The sequence below is a fragment of the Triticum dicoccoides genome, chromosome 6B (genome assembly GCF_002162155.2).
Source record: "Triticum dicoccoides isolate Atlit2015 ecotype Zavitan chromosome 6B, WEW_v2.0, whole genome shotgun sequence".
NCBI lineage: Eukaryota > Viridiplantae > Streptophyta > Magnoliopsida > Poales > Poaceae > Triticum > Triticum dicoccoides.
The window spans coordinates 214,552,668-214,569,598 of NC_041391.1; positions in this window are offsets into that span (position 1 = coordinate 214,552,668).

The following is a 16,931-nucleotide window of genomic DNA, read 5'->3' on the forward strand; positions in this document are numbered from 1 at the left end:
TCTCCAGAAAGGACCCGTTCTTGGCAACAAAGATCTTGTCTTCGGATCTAAGGTAGAAGGTATACCCAATGGTTTCCTTAGGGTATCCTATGAAGACGCATTTTTCCGACTTGGGTTCGAGCTTTTCAGGTTGAAGTTTCTTGACATAAGCATCGCATCCCCAAACTTTTAGAAATGACAGCTTAGGTTTCTTCCCAAACCATAATTCATACGGTGTCGTCTCAACGGATTTAGACGGTGCCCTATTTAAAGTGAATGTAGTTGTCTCTAGAGCGTATCCCCAAAATGATAGCGGTAAATCGGTGAGTGACATCATAGATCGCACCATATCCAATAGAGTGCGATTACGACGTTCAGACACACCGTTACGCTGAGGTGTTCCAGGCGGCGTGAGTTGTGAAACGATTCCACATTTCCTTAAGTGTGTACCAAATTCGTGACTTAAATATTCTCCTCCACGATCTGATCGTAAGAACTTTATTTTTCAGTCACGTTGATTCTCTACCTCATTCTAAAATTCCTTGAACTTTTCAAAGGTCTCAGACTTGTGTTTCATCAAGTAGACATACCCATATCTACTTAAGTCATCAGTGAGAGTGAGAACATAACGACAGCCTCCGCGAGCCTCAATGCTCATTGGACCGCACACATCAGTATGTATGATTTCCAATAAGTTGGTTGCTCGCTCCATTATTCCGGAGAACGGAGTCTTGGTCATTTTGCCCATGAGGCATGGTTCACATGTGTCAAATGATTCATAATCGAGAGACTCTGAAAGTCCATCAGCATGGAGCTTCTTCATGCGCTTGACACCAATGTGACCAAGGCGGCAGTGCCACAAGTATGTGGGACTATCGTTATCAACCTTACATCTTTTGGTATTCACACTATGAATATGTGTAACATCATGTTCGAGATTCATCAAGAATAAACCATTGACTAGTGGGGCATGACCATAAAACATATCTCTCATATAAATAAAACAACCATTATCCTCGGATTTAAATGAGTAGCCATCTCGTATTAAACGAGATCCATATACAATGTTCATGCTCAAAGCTGGCACTAAATAACAATTATTGAGGTTTAAAACTAATCCCGTAGGTAAATGTAGAGGTAGCGTGCCGACGACGATCACATCGACCTTGGAACCATTCCCGACGCGCATCGTCACCTCGTCCTTCGCCAGTCTCCGCTTATTCCGCAACTCCTGCTTTGAGTTACAAATATGAGCAACCGCACCGGTATCAAATACCCACGAGCTACTACGAGTACTGGTAAGGTACACATCAATTACATGTATGTCACATATACCTTTAGTGTTGTCGGCCTTCTTGTCCACTAAGTATTTGGGGCAGTTCCACTTCCAGTGTCCCTTTCCCTTGCAATAAAAGCACTCAGTCTCAGGTTTGGGTCCATTCTTTGGCTTCTTCCCGGCAACTGGTTTACCAGGCGCGGCAACTCCCTTGTCGTCCTTCTTGAAGTTCTTCTTACCCTTGCCTTTCTTGAAACTAGTGGTTTTATTGACCATCAACACTTGATGCTCCTTTTTGATTTCTACCTCCGCTGATTTCAGCATTGAAAATACTTCAGGAATAGTTTTCACCATCCCCTGCATATTGTAGTTCATCACAAAGCTCTTGTAGCTAGGTGGGAGCGACTGAAGGATTATGTCAATGACCGCCTCGTCCGGGAGGTTAATGTCCAGCTGGGACAAGCGGTTGTGCAACCTAGACATTTTGAGTATGTGCTCACTGATAGAACTATTTTCCTCCATCTTACAACTGTAGAACTTGTCGGAGACTTCATATCTCTCGACCCGGGCATGAGCTTGGAAAACCATTTTTAGCTCCTCGAACATCTCATATGCTCCGTGTTGCTCAGAACGCTTTTGGAGCCCCGATTCTAAGCTGTAAAGCATGCCGCACTGAACGAGGTAGTAATCATCAGCACGTGACTGCCAAGCGTTCATAACGTCTTGGTTCTCTGGGATGGGTGCTTCACCTAGCGGTCCTTCTAGGACATATGCTTTCTTGGCAGCTATGAGGATGATCCTCAAGTTCCGGACCCAGTCCGAATAGTTGCTGCCATCATCTTTCAGCTTGGCTTTCTCTAGGAATGTGTTGAAGTTGAGGTTGACATGACCATTGGCCATTTGATCTACAAGACATTTTTGCAAAGGTTTTTAGACTAAGTTCATGATAATTAAGTTCATCTAATCAAATTATTTAATGAACTCCCACTCAGATTAGACATCCCTCTAGTCATCTAAGTGATACATGATCCGAGTCAACTAGGCCGTGTCCGATCATCACGTGAGACGGACTAGTCATCATCGGTGAACATCTCCATGTTGATCATATCTTCCATACGACTCATGTTCGACCTTTCGGTCTCTTGTGTTCCGAGGCCATGTTTGTACATACTAGGCTCGTCAAGTTAACCTAAGTGTTTTGCATGTGTAAATCTATCTTACACCCGTTGTATGTGGACGTTGGAATCTATCACACCCGATCATCACGTGGTGCTTCGAAACAACGAACTTCCGCAACGGCGCACAGTTAGGGGGAACACTTTCTTGAAATTATTATGAGGGATCATCTTATTTACTACCATCGTTCTAAGCAAATAAGATGCAAAAACATGATAAACATCACATGCAATCAAATAGTGACATGATATGGCCAATATCATATAGCTCCTTTGATCTCCATCTTCGGGGCGCCATGATCATCTTCGTTACCGGCATGACACCATGATCTCCATCATCATGATCTCCATCATCGTGTCTCCATGAAGTTGCTCGCCAACTATTACTTCTACTACTATGGCTAATGATTTAGCAATAAAGTAAAGTAATTACATGGCGTTAAATCATTGACACGCAGGTCATACAATAATTAAGACAGCTCCTATGGCTCCTACCGGTTGTCATACTCATCGACATGCAAGTCGTGATTCCTATTACAAGAACATGATCTCATACATCACATATATATCATTCATCACAACTTTTGGCCATATCACATCATAAGGCATATGCTGCAAAAACAAGTTAGACGTCCTCTAATTGCTGTTGCATGTTTTTACGTGGCTGCAATAGGGTTCTAGCAAGAATGTTTCTTACCTATGTAAAAGCCACAACGTGATATGCCAATTTCTATTTACCCTTCATAAGGACCCTTTTCATCGAATCCGCTCCAACTAAAGTGGGAGAGACAGACACCCGCTAGCCACCTTATGCAACTAGTGCATGTCAGTCGGTGGAACCTGTCTCACGTAAGCGTACGTGTAAGGTCGGTCCGGGCCGCTTCATCCCACGATGCCGCCGAAGAAAAATAAGACTAGTAGTGGCAAGAAAATTGACAACATCTACGCCCACAACAAATTTGTGTTCTACTCGTGCATAGAAACTACGCATAGACCTAGCTCATGATGCCACTGTTGGGGAACGTTGTAGAAAATAAAAAATTTCTACGCTTCACCAAGATCAATCTATGGAGTTCATCTAGCAACGAGAGAGAGGAGTGCATCTACATACCCTTGTAGATCGCGAGCGGAAGCGTTCAAGAGAACGGGGTTGAGAGAGTCGTACTCGTCGTGATCCAAATCACCGATGATCCTAGTGCTGAACGGACAGCACCTCCGCGTTCAACACACGTACGGTTGGGGAAGACGTCTCCTCCTTCTTGATCCAGCAAGGGGGAAAGGAGAGGTTGATGGAGATCCAGCAGCACAACAGCGTGGTGGTGGATGCAGCAGCGATCTCGGCAGGGCTTCGCCAAGCTCTACGAGAGGGAGAGGTGTAGCAGAGGGAGAGGGAGGCACCAGGAGCATGGGTGCGCAGCCCTCCCTCCCCCCTCTTTATATAGGGCCCCTAGGGGGGCGACCCTAGGAGATCCAATCTCCAAGGGGGGGGCGGCCAAGGGGGGGGGGGCTTGCCCCCCAAGCCAAGTGGAGGCGCCCCCACCCCTAGGGTTTCCAACCCTAGGCGCAGGGGGGCCCAAGGGGGGCGCACCAGCCCACCAGGGGCTGGTTCCCCTCCCACTTCAACCCATGGGGCCCTCCGGGATAGGTGGCCCCACCCGGTGGACCCCCGGGACCCTTCCGGTGGTCCCGGTACAATACCGGTGACCCCCAAAACTTTCCCGATGGCCGAAACCTGACTTCCTATATATAATTCTTCACCTCCGCACCATTCCGGAACTCCTCGTGACGTCCGGGATCTCATCCGGGACTCCGAACAACTTTCGGGTTACTACATACTAATATCTCTACAACCCTAGCGTCATCGAACCTTAAGTGTGTAGACCCTACGGGTTCGGGAGACACGCAGACATGACCGAGACGACTCTCCGGTCAATAACCAACAGCGGGATCTGGATACCCATGTTGGCTCCCACATGTTCCACGATGATCTCATCGGATGAACCACGATGTCGAGGATTCGAGTAACCCCGTATACAATTCCCTTTGTCAATCGGTATGTTACTTGCCCGAGATTTGATCGTCGGTATCCCAATACCTCGTTCAATCTCATTAGCGGCAAGTCACTTTACTCATACTGTAATGCATGATCCCGTGACCAAACACTTGGTCACATTGAGCTCATTATGAGGATGCATTACCGAGTGGGCCCAGAGATACCTCTCCGTCATACGGAGTGACAAATCCCAGTCTCGATCTGTGTCAACCCAACAGATACTTTCGGGGATACCCGTAGTATACCTTTATAGTCACCCAGTTACGTTGTGACGTTTGGCACACCCAAAGCACTCCTACAGTATCTGGGAGTTACACGATCTCATGGTCTAAGGAAAAGATACTTGACATTGGAAAAGCTCTAGCAAACGAACTACACGATCTTGTGCTATGCTTAGGATTGGGTCTTGTCCATCACATCATTCTCCTAATGATGTGATCCCGTTATCAACGACATCCAATGTCCATAGTCAGGAAACCATGACTATCAGTTGATCAACAAGCTAGTCAACTAGAGGCTCACTATGGACATGTTGTGGTCTATGTATTCACACATGTATTACGATTTCCGGATAACACAACTATAGCATGAATAATAGACAACTATCATGAACAAGGAAATATAATAATAATCCTTTTATTATTGCCTCTAGGGCATATTTCCAACAATGGCCCTTTTGAGATCCTCCCCCATGGCCTCTGGTGATGATGGTCCCCTCCGGCAGGGTGCCATAGAGGGCCTAGATTGATTTCCCATGGCTACAGAGGCTTGCGGTGGCAGAACTTCTGATCTCTCTTCTGTTCTGGGGTTTTCTCGATTTATAGGAGGGGTTGGCGTTGGTTTCACGTCAGGGGGCCCCACAAGGAGTCCACGAGGCAGGGGGCGCACCCTCCACCTCGTGGTGGCCTTGGGACTCCCCGCTGGTAAATTTTTGTTCCAGTATTTTATATATTTTCCAAAAATATTCTCCGTTGATTTCCAGCGCATTCCGAGAACTTTATTTCTGCACAAAAACAACACCACGGTAGTTCTGCTGAAAACAGCATCAGTCTGGGTTAGTTCTAATCAAATCATACCAAAATCATGTAAAAATATTATAAACATGGCATGAATTAAAAAACAGTATAACAGAGCAACCTACGACCCCTCTCAGCGATTTGACTCTTGCACCCGTCCGATCAATGGTAGGAACGCGTAGGATCATTCTATCATCTGGCGGCATCCCTGACCTCTCGTTTGCGTCGTCTGCGAGCCAGTCGGGCCAACTAAAAAAGGGTCGCTGCTCCATTGATCAATTTTGGAGCCTTCTAATGAACTGGGTCGCATGGTCGTGAGGGGGACAGAAGATCGGGCCTTTATCTTAAGCGTAGTTCCTTCTAACAAGGCGAACCAGGCTCGATCTGCTCGCAAGGCGGAGCGACGATGACAGGTTGGGAGGCAGAGTGGCGGCGGGGGGAAGTCCATGATGGCGCCGCAGTAGTTTCTTCAAGGTTCAAGCTTAATGGCGCAGAAGATGGCCGGCCTTGCATTTCCTCTTCTTCTAGCTCTAATGAATGGCAGTTTCTGCCTACAAATACTCTCCTCCGCTCGCATCATTGTCCTTCCTTTTCTGCGGTATCCATGATCGCAAGGCTACAACAGCGGAGATGATGCAAGCTAACCACCAAGCTCGCAACCATCGAGCTTGCATATGCTCTAGGCGCCCGGCTGCACTACCAACCCCCTATCTCGGTGTCCGGCGGTGGCGGAGCTCAAGAATTTTACGGTGGCTTGCTGACCATGGCCAATTACCCTGATACACGCTTGATAAGTGAATCGGGAATTTTACAACTTGGACTGTATAACATTTTCTCCTTTTCCATTGACATGGCTCTTTGACCTTCGCACTTAAATTGATTGATGAATTGTCTGGTTTGATGTGAAGAAAATATGATGACAGTTTCACCATTAACCTCAGGTAATTATCCCTCCTAAATATTCTAACATTGTTAATCTTCACTGCTCACAACCAACCGAAGGTTTTTGATGTTGCATCTTATTTTCAATTTGGTTGTTGCTAATCAGATATGAAGACGTTTGTGCGGACATGTATTTCAGCTACATGTACTATGTACCAAAAACATGTTGTTTCTGTACTTCAAATATTACTCATCAGTTAACTATGCAGCTGCAGCAGATTGGTCAATGAATAATGTATGATATAAGTTTGCACAAAACAAAGTGTGTCTATTGTAAGAGCTGGGGATGCGTGTTTCCTCCCTCTTCCGAGTATCTTGATCCCCAGTAAGTTATCTTTGGCTCACGTAAGTACACTGTGTTCATGTTCAAATCCCATTTTCATCCAGTTAATTGCAGAGCTTAAACTATTACTATGGCCCAAGCTCCAACCAGCTTTTGATTCCTCTTCTGATTTAAAGAAAATGATTTTTTATCAAGCTGCACCGCTCGTTTTCTGCGCTATATCAATATCAGGTCATTCTTCTTCTAATTACGCAAAACGATTTCTGAGTTACTTGTATGTGTGATGGTGCAGGAGCCTTTCTATGAGTTAGATGATTTAAAGCAATGCTCGATTCACTATAATCAAAGCGGGACATCTAAGATACAATTGCAGCGTCGAGTAAAACTAACAATGTGCAACTTGATGGACACCATATGAAAATTATTATCAGTTCTATAATTTCAGCTGCACTTTAGATGATAATGGAGCCTATGCTAGGAACTTTGAGGTATGTTCTGCTAGCTGCATCAGTTATTTAATAAGTTGAGTGCACAAAAAATTGAATACATGCATTTTTATATCTGCTAGAATTCTCCAGAAGTTATTGGACTAATGAGTGGTTAAATGTTAGGGATGGTGATGTAGTAACCATTCATGCCTTTTCAATGGTAGTTACTGAATTAGCTCTTGCTTCTCTATTGCTTGCTGCCATAGAAAAAAACCAGACACGCTCCACCACATATTCAAACATCTTAGCAAATGTCATACGTAAACAAACTTTTATGATGGAATTGTCACCCTTTGATTTTCCAACCTATACCTAGAGCTTGAACCAATATGCTGCACTATCCACACTGATTTACTATAGCAATTCTTCATTTCCCCCTTAAAACTAAAGGCTTTTAGACTTTTTACATATTTAAATAATTCTTTCATTAAGATGGGCGTCGCAATGCACGCCTTTATGTTCTAGTACTTCATAAATTACAGATACGTTGGAGACGTATCAATGCTATGCATGAAGAGCTACACAATTTCGAGAGGAACCAAATGTGGACGTTGGTTGAAAAGCCTGATGAGAAGCACAATGTCATTGGAACCAAATGGGTGTTTCGGAATAAGAAAGATGAAGATGGACAAGTTGTACGCAACAAGGCCCGTCTCGTCGCCCAAGGCTACACTCAATTCGAAGGTATGGACTATGGTGAGACATATGCCCCCGTTGCTAGACTTGAATCCATTCGCATCTTACTTGCTTATACCAATCACCATGATATCACATTATATCAAATGGACATTAAAAGTGCTTTTCTAAATGGTGAAATTGAGGAGGAAGTTTATGTTAAACAACCTCCCTGCTTTGTTAATCCTAAGAAATCTAATCATGTCTACAAACTTCACAAAGCTCTTTATGGTCTTAAACAAGCTCCTAGAGCATGGTATAAATGCTTAACTAAGTTTCTCATTGAAAAAGGCTTTGAGATTGGAAATTTTGATTCTACACTTTTTACTAAAAGGGTTGATGGTGAATTATTTGTGTGCCAAATTTATGTGGATGATATCATATTTGGTTCGACTAACCCTCATTTTAGTGAAAATTTTGGAAGGCTAATGTCGGAGAAGTTTGAGATGTCTATGATGAGCGAACTCAAGTTCTTTCTTGGTTTGCAAATCAAGCAAACTAAGGAGGGTACCTTTGTTTCCCAAACAAAGTACACCAAGGACTTATTCAAGAAGTTCAACATGCAAGAAAGCAAAGGTATGAAAACACCCATGCCTACTAGTGGACATCTTGACTTAACTAAGTATGGTGAATCGGTTGACCAAAAGGTTTACCGCTCTATGATTGGTTCATTGTTATATCTATGTGCCTCCCGTCCCGATATTATGATAAGTGCGTGCATGTGTGCACGATATCAAGCGCCCCCAAAGAATGTCATCTTAAGGCTGTGAAAAGGATAGTGAGATACTTAATCCATACACCAAACTTTGGCATTTGGTGCCCTAAGAGGTCTTCTTTTGATCTTGTTGGCTACTCCGATTCGAACTATGCCATTGATAATGTTGATAGAAAGTCCACTTCAGGTACTTGTCCATTTCTTGGTAGATCTATTGTGTTTTGGTCCTCCAAGAAACAAAACTCGGTATCCTTATCTACCACCGAAGCGGAATACATTGTTGTCGATTCATGTTGTGCTCAATTACTTTGGATGACCCAAACTCTTAAATATTATGATACATGTGAAACATGCTCCATTGCTTTGTGACAATGAGAGTGCTATTAAGATTGCTCATAATCCCATGCAACATTCTCGGACTAAGCATATTGAAGTTCATCATCATTTCATTCGAGATCATGTTGGTAAAGGTGACATCAATCTTAAGCATGTTCATACCAATAAGCAATTGGCGGATATATTCACAAAACCGCTTGATGAGAAGTATTTTGTCGTTTGAGAGGTGAATTGAACATCATTAATGCCTCAAACTTGGAGTATAAACTCCATTTGGATGCATGCAAGGCATGAGCCTTTGACCAGTCCTTGATATTTCTCTTATGATGATGATCATATGTCTTGGATCTATACTTGTACGCTTGCATGTTATCTAACCCTTGTAGGCACTTGGATAAGCCCAAATATATGAGATTGCAAGTTACTCACATCCTAAGCAATCTCTACATCATCAAGTATCTACAATATGGTGGTTGAAGACAAGGAAGCATGAATCCTTTCAACACATCCTTCGACAATTTCTATATATCAAATCTCATTTGATATCAAATTTCATGATTGTCATTTTGGATACAAAAGTGCTCTTCCTTGCAAAACTAACCCATGTAGGTAGACGAACTCAAACTACAAACGATTCTCCCAACTCTTGATGAACTACATCAACCTTGAGCATCCTACACAAGTTCAACTACATGATCAAGACCAACACCACCACCAAGGTATGTCATTCCATCTTAGAGAAGCTTTGACCCAAGTTATGAGTTAAAGCAACTCAACAAGATATGAATACATCAAAGTGCTTAAATAAAAAATGGCAACCCCATTTTGAGCTTAAACGATGAGTATGACCTATGACCAAGTGACTTCACTTGACTCCTAAGTCAATATACTCTAACATAGGTGACTTTGTCACCGACAAATTCTAGATGAAGTTCTCTAGTGTTTCTTCGTGTTCTTGCATTTGTCTCTTGCTTGCTTGTCCCCCTTTCAAAAAAAACTTCATCTAGATTTCATTTCATTTCTTTGTTATTTTCTGCATTCCCTGCATCTAATTCCTTGTAAATCCTTTAGCTAATTCCTTGCAAATCTTTGTGAGATCTTATTTGCCAAGTGAGCTGAGATGACAAAATATTTCCTCTGTATTGAACTCGGCCTCACCTATTTCTGCCTATCGGCTCGATCGAACTGCAATATTACATTATAGAGTGTTCATCGATACGACCGACAAGGACAAACCCAGTCTGACCGATATGCATCATCTCTGACACTGCCAACTTGGTGTCACCGATGAAAATGAATCGGTGTTATTGATTTCACTACTGAGAAAACATTTTGCCATTGCAATTGTCATGTCTTTTCCAGCTCCACTCGATGATTCTTATCCTCTACTCGCATCTTAATCTACATGCTGCTTTGTCATGTGACTCAAGGACCAAACTTGTTTGACTCATGCTCCAGATGATCCCTTCTTGGAAATTGATGTTAATGGGGGGAGAGAGCACATCAAAGCTTATCACATAAGAGAGCATACTTTAAGCTTCTCCAGATGCCTATTGTCCATAGAGGAGAGAAGTCACATGTCTTTAAGAGGGGAAAGACATGTTAGTAGATGTTACTTTGCTCTGTCTTTGCTCTGATTTTCTCTTACCTTATATTCTCCCATTATCCAATATCAGATCCAGGGGGAGAAAGAGTTCATATCTAAGGGAAGAAAATCTTTGGAATTCATTGCATATCTTTTATCCTTGGGGACATGTCTATATCCAAATAGGGTACTAAGTACTCACTCACTACATGTCATCCCAGTCTTGGTACTCTTGTGGTTTCCTGAACTTGCTCTGGTTAGTAGGTGTTCTTGTGTTATCTAACCCTGTTTTCTCAAGATCATCTTTTCCAAAGTCAGCTCAAGACCACAAGGTAAGTATATGCATCACACTTATATATTCTGATCTCTTGCTAATGTACATATTGTTTGCAAGAAGGACTCGTGAACATGAAGGTACATCTTCTATATTTACATCATTTGCTCTGGTGCATATAGCCAAGATACATGTAGCTCATTGCTTGCTCTGACATGCTTATGCATTCACATGCTTTCATAGTCTATCTTCACATGATTGCATACATGTAGGGGGAGCCAATGCATGTTACATGTCTTTCCAAAGCTTTACTTGTTAATCTTCATATCTTTATCTAAAGCTTTGATGTATGTTGTCATCAATTACCAAAAAGGGGGAGATTGAAAGCACAAGTGCTCCCTGGGTGATTTTGGTAATCAATGTCAACATATCTCTTGTTGGACTAACATTTTCATCTAGTATATTTCAGAGAGTCCAACAAAGGCGTGGCACGGACAAGAGGATGTGGAACCCCTTCAAGATGCTAAGGACAAATATTGGCAAAAGCTCAAGACTCTTCATTTCTATTGTAGTGACCCAAGATCACATTGAGTCCATAAAAAAAGCCAATACTATTAAAAGGGGATGAGGTGTTGCTTAATGGTCTACTTGCTCAAAGTGCTTAGTGATATGCTCCAAAGCCCTCAACCACTTTATCAATTCCAAATATGTCCAAAACCTAAAGTCAAACTCGACCCCAACGATTTGATTCATCCGGCGCCACCGAGTTCATTGACATAGCCACTGCCAGAAACCCTAATCAATTCGGTCTCACCGATAGGACCTCGGTCTCACCAAGATGGCCTTGCAAACCCTCTGTTGCATGTTGCAATTATTTCGGTCTCACCAAGATGTGCAATCGGTCACACCGAGTTTGCCTGACCAACTCTCTGTTTGCTCACTGCTGAAATCGATCTCACCGAGTTCATGCAATCGGTCACACCGAGATGAGCTTTTGCCTTAACCCTAACACATTGGTCCCACCGAGTTGAACCAAGGAGTTTGTAAGGGCAAGGAGATCGCCTACTTTGTGAAGATCTACCCAAGCGAGGCAAGTCCTTCATGGGCGATGGCCATGATGGGTTAGACAAGGTTGCTTCTTCGTGGACCCTTCGTGGGTGGAGCCCTCCGTGGACCCGCGCAACCGTTACCCTTCGTGGGTTGAAGTCTCCATCAACGTGGATGTATGATAGCACCACCTATCAGAACTACACCAAAAATCTCTGTGTCTCCAATTGCCTTTGCACACTCCAATCCTATCCCTTTACTTTCTTGCAAATTGCATGCTTTACTTTCTGCTGCTCATATACTCTAGCCATGCTTTCTTGAAATGTATTGTGAATGCTTAAACATGTGCTAAAACTCCACCTCAACTTGAATAACTAAAAAACTGCCAATTTTGATTGTTGAGTGTCTAATCACCCCCCCCCCCTCTAGACACCTCTTCTCGATCCTTTCACAAGGAAATATCACAATTGGTACCGGATCTTGTCAATTTCTCACACCTACACAAGTAAATCTTATGGAGTAGCTTGGTGAGGATGGTGGCACAAAATTTATGCAATTTTTAGTAAGACTCAAATAATGTTGAAGAAGATTCATAAATTTGCAAATGTAACAAGTAGACCGATAGCAATATGTGGCACACGGAAACACATGCACGGATAGATAAATGGGGTAGTGCAACCAATGAATGAGCTTAAAATGTGGAATCCACAAAAAAAATGCTCTTGTTGCACAACGCTAGAGAGACGCTAGCACGATTGCTCAATAGGAGGATACGAGACTTGTGCATAACCTACAAAGCAAAATGCAACGGTGATAAGATCCAAGATGATCAAGTATTACAATCTTAAGTGCAATGTAGTACGATGTTATGGTTCTTGATCACAAGCTCTTTGCTTATCTTCCTCTTGCTTTAAAGCTTTTTGGTTCTTTTTCTTTCTTTGTTTGGCCACTTATGCAAGACTTCACGAACCAAGATAGCAATTGTGTATGCGGAGACAAGGTATTACACTAGTGATGATAAGATGATACTAAGACGCTTGTACCAAGATGATATGGTATGTATGCAATGGGAATGAGGATCACTGATGTGCACAAGTAACGTTGTCGACAATACTCAAAGGCTAGTCTCGATGGGAAAGTGAAGCAAAAATGGGCTATGGGGTTATCAATGTAGTGGCAAGGGAGAATATACTAGAGTGTCGTCGAGGTTACCGCCCTTGCTTATGGTTGAAGGTGTCAAAATGGTGAAGTGGATGTTGTCGATGACGAGTTTGTGGTGAAGATGAGGGGCGGTGATGTCGGTGTCGAACCGTCCCTAAGTAGCCGAAACATGATAGGAAACGGAAACCATGACTCAAATTCTCATAGAAGGTTGTAGCGGGTAAGCAATGGTGGTTGTGGAAAGAGGTGGGGTTATTGGAGTGGTGGTGCGGAAGAAACTGGTTGTGGCTGAAAATTTTCGGGTGAAAAAAAATCAGTTTCGTCAGGAAATGTCGGACGTCCGGTATAGGTTTGACGACCGGTATACGTCGGGCGTCCGGTAACTGTCGGATGTCCGGTGCCTGGGCGATTTCGGGCTGCGGGAAGAACTCGAGGATTTCGTGAGAAAATTTTGGTCAAAATTGGACAGTTTTTATGGATGGAATTGAGGCAAAAGATAGGGAAAAGCTAGATCCACTCATGACAAAGCAAATCCATGGATCAAATTCAACAAAACTTCATCAAACCAACAAATCACAAAAAAATCAGTGAGGCTATTTTTGTGGGGATTTTTGAAATTGGACAAAAACACACAAAAATAGGCTAGAAAACGGGGGTAGGGACTCCAAATTTGTGATCAACCATGGCTCATGTTACCAAGATGATGTAGGGTGGAACCCTAGTGGTCAATATTTCACGATTTGGAGGGGATCCCACGAAGAACACGAAGAACGCACGAGAGGGGAAACAAGAGGAAACATTCAAATCAACAAGATTCGATTACACATGTGCTAGATCCAAGTACACAAGGAGATACATGATCCAAACACAACAAGGGATGATACAAACAGTCGGTAGTTCTTCCCAATCCATGAGGAGATGAGGTCTTGAATCCACGAGGGAATCTTCTTCGTGAGGAGGTCTTGAATCCACTTGGGGGAGTCTTCTCCTAGATGGAGGTCTTGGCCTCCAATGGAGTAGGTATCAAGTGGATGAGCAAAGCTCTATCTCCAAAACGAGCTATCACAATGCTACCCTAAAATGTGGGCGGAGTTGGAGTATATATAGTCTAAGGGGGGCGAATGGGTACATGGGCTTCGACCCAAGTCACTGTGCGCAGACAGGCGCCGGACGTCCGACCGTTACTGGTCGTCCGGTGGCTCACGAGGGTCCGGACGTCTGGTAGTGCTCGGACTTCCGACATTTCGGCTCTGATCAGGTGGCGTCGAATATTCGGAGGCGGTCGATCGTCTGGAGGACTTCGGATTTCCGTCATTTTGGTTTTGTGATGGTGGTGCCGAATTTCCATAGGAGGCCGGTCGTCCGCGCGCTGGAGGTTGTCGGACGTCCAGTCCGGGTTGGTTGTCCGACTGTTGTAGCACTCGGGGGATGGGTCGTATGGCTGGTGGAACTTCGAGACGTCAGACGTCCGACCTGTACCGGTCGTCCGGTGGCTGTAGATTCCTGGCAGCTCTTCCTCTTAGTCTTTGCACTCGGTGTCCTCGCCATCTTGTCCAATGGATGTAGTTGCTCTGTGGCTTTCCTCTAAGTACCTGATCACACATAGGGTTTCCGCTTGAGGTAGTGGTCATGTCTCACATGAAGAATGTGTAAGTTTGGAGAGGAACGAGTTCACCTTTTCTCCAATAGCCCTTGCTTGAGCTCTAGTCATTGGTCCATGTGGTGTCGTGGGTGACAAAGGTAGGTCCATGGGGATGATCGTTGGATACTTCACATCAAATCTAGTCATACTTGTAATAGCGTATCACACACGATATCCATTGTAAAGCATATTATCAATCAATCTATCTTCATGATGTGTTCTTTGATGTGTTCTTCGTGTGATCTGATCTCCATGTGTGCGTAGTCTGGTAAGGTATGCGTTGGGACAAGAGTCTTCCACCCCATTGTATTTGTTGGAGGGATCAATGGAAGGGCTTTGAATTAACGTCTCGTATGTGTAACATAAAATTGTTCCGGAAGTTGTCTCTTGTCTCGTTCATGTTCTTCATCCCTTCATGTACCCAGGATCATGGAGAATGAGCCATGGAGAGGCTAAGGGCAGGGAGACCGTGAAAGGTTTTGTACGGTAACACAGATTATATCCCTAGGGATTCAAGAGGTGTAATCATTAAACGCCAATGCTTTTGACTGATTATTGCAATCTTAATCATCGAGGCAACCCCGCATGACGAATAGGTAGGGCCTTCGGTTGGACAACTGACTCTTGATGCAGGATGCGCGTCAGTCAAGACGTAATTTGGACACATTCTCCACTTCGATATGTAACAAGCACATCTTGATGGGTGACTTTCAGAGCACAATTTAAGATCACATTTGGTCCCGTCACAAATATATGGTCGTAAGCATAAGACGTCATACCCATGCTTGTTTTTATTATAAGTGTTCGTCCTGTGTAAGCTTGATTTACAATCCGGTACAAGGCTGGAATTAATTCTTTAGCAAAATCTTGTTTGAGACCCTAGCTTAAAGGGCACAGTTCTCTCGTGGATTCGATAACTCAGGTCACCTCTAGAAAAAAGGTGAGAGTCTTTTCCGCTCCATTTTCGGATCACCAAAAGAAGTAATCATGAGGCAACAAAAATTAAAGTATCACACCAAGACCACGATGATAAAGAACTTGATGTCTTTCTCAAGATTGTGAAGGATGGGCGAACAGTCATCACAAGGGGTTAGATTAAAGTTGTTAAAGCCTTCAACATGAAGGAAGGCACGATATGGGTCTTCCATTTCTTCAACAACAAGAACAATCTGGATGTATTTTGCCTCGCTCTGCATCGTCTCTAAAGCTGTCCTTGCTAATTATTGCTTGGTCCTGGCTAGTTGTTGTATTTCAATTCAATCAGTATGATGCTCTTGTAATTCTTGAACATGTGTTGTATGTTTGTTATAAATGACCACTTTTGCCTGCATTCAAGTTGGAATGAAGTTTCTAGTATATTAATTAGCCATTGCAATAACCAAATTACATATAATCTAATACCTCTGGTTTGGTACATAACATTGTAAACGGTTGCTAACAAAAAGGCGCGACCATTGAACTCTAACAACCCACATGCTTTATCTAAGCAAATGGATCATGATGGATAAATCACCGCACACAATCCTTGTTATAAAATTGTTTGCTATAATCTAATTCATTACAGACCGTTCGTAACGAGAAACTGTTTGCATACAACCAAATCATCAGCCACACTTATTCCTACATAATTGTCTGCGACGAACATACTTTCGCAAACAATTCTTTTTCAAAGAAGTGTGTGCGAAAATTGAAAGAATCCCACACATATACAGTTTCTCGACCGTTTGGGAACTCACGTGCATCGCATACATTTTCTCATTACGTCAACAATGGACCCCCTATCACCAACCCACCCAAGCACACGGTTTGGGGGACTATCTGCGATTGGGGGTCAGAATCATGTGAATAACACTGTGGTGCACTAGTGCTTGCCCCCACATAAAAACCACAAAGACCACTTCCAGTCGTATGCTAAAATCAAACATCAATTCAACACAAGAGTATTGATTCCCCTAGAAAAAGAAGCAGAACCACAACAACCACTTGCCAACACTCAACAACAATCATAGTCAGCCCTAACCCACCAAAATCAGGAACAAAAAAGTCACCGTCACCCCCACAACCTAACAACAAAATCAAAATCCACCGCTGAAAGGTCAACACCACATCAACACCATGCAAATTGGATAGAAAGTAAAATAAATAGAGGGGAAAGAATATCATGCTGCACCAAAGTGAGACATCAGAGGAAGAAGAGAATGACACGAAGCGGAGACGAAGCCCTTCCCCAGGCAACATCTTGACACAACAACACATGTACGGTGAAGACGGTGAACCAAGGCCA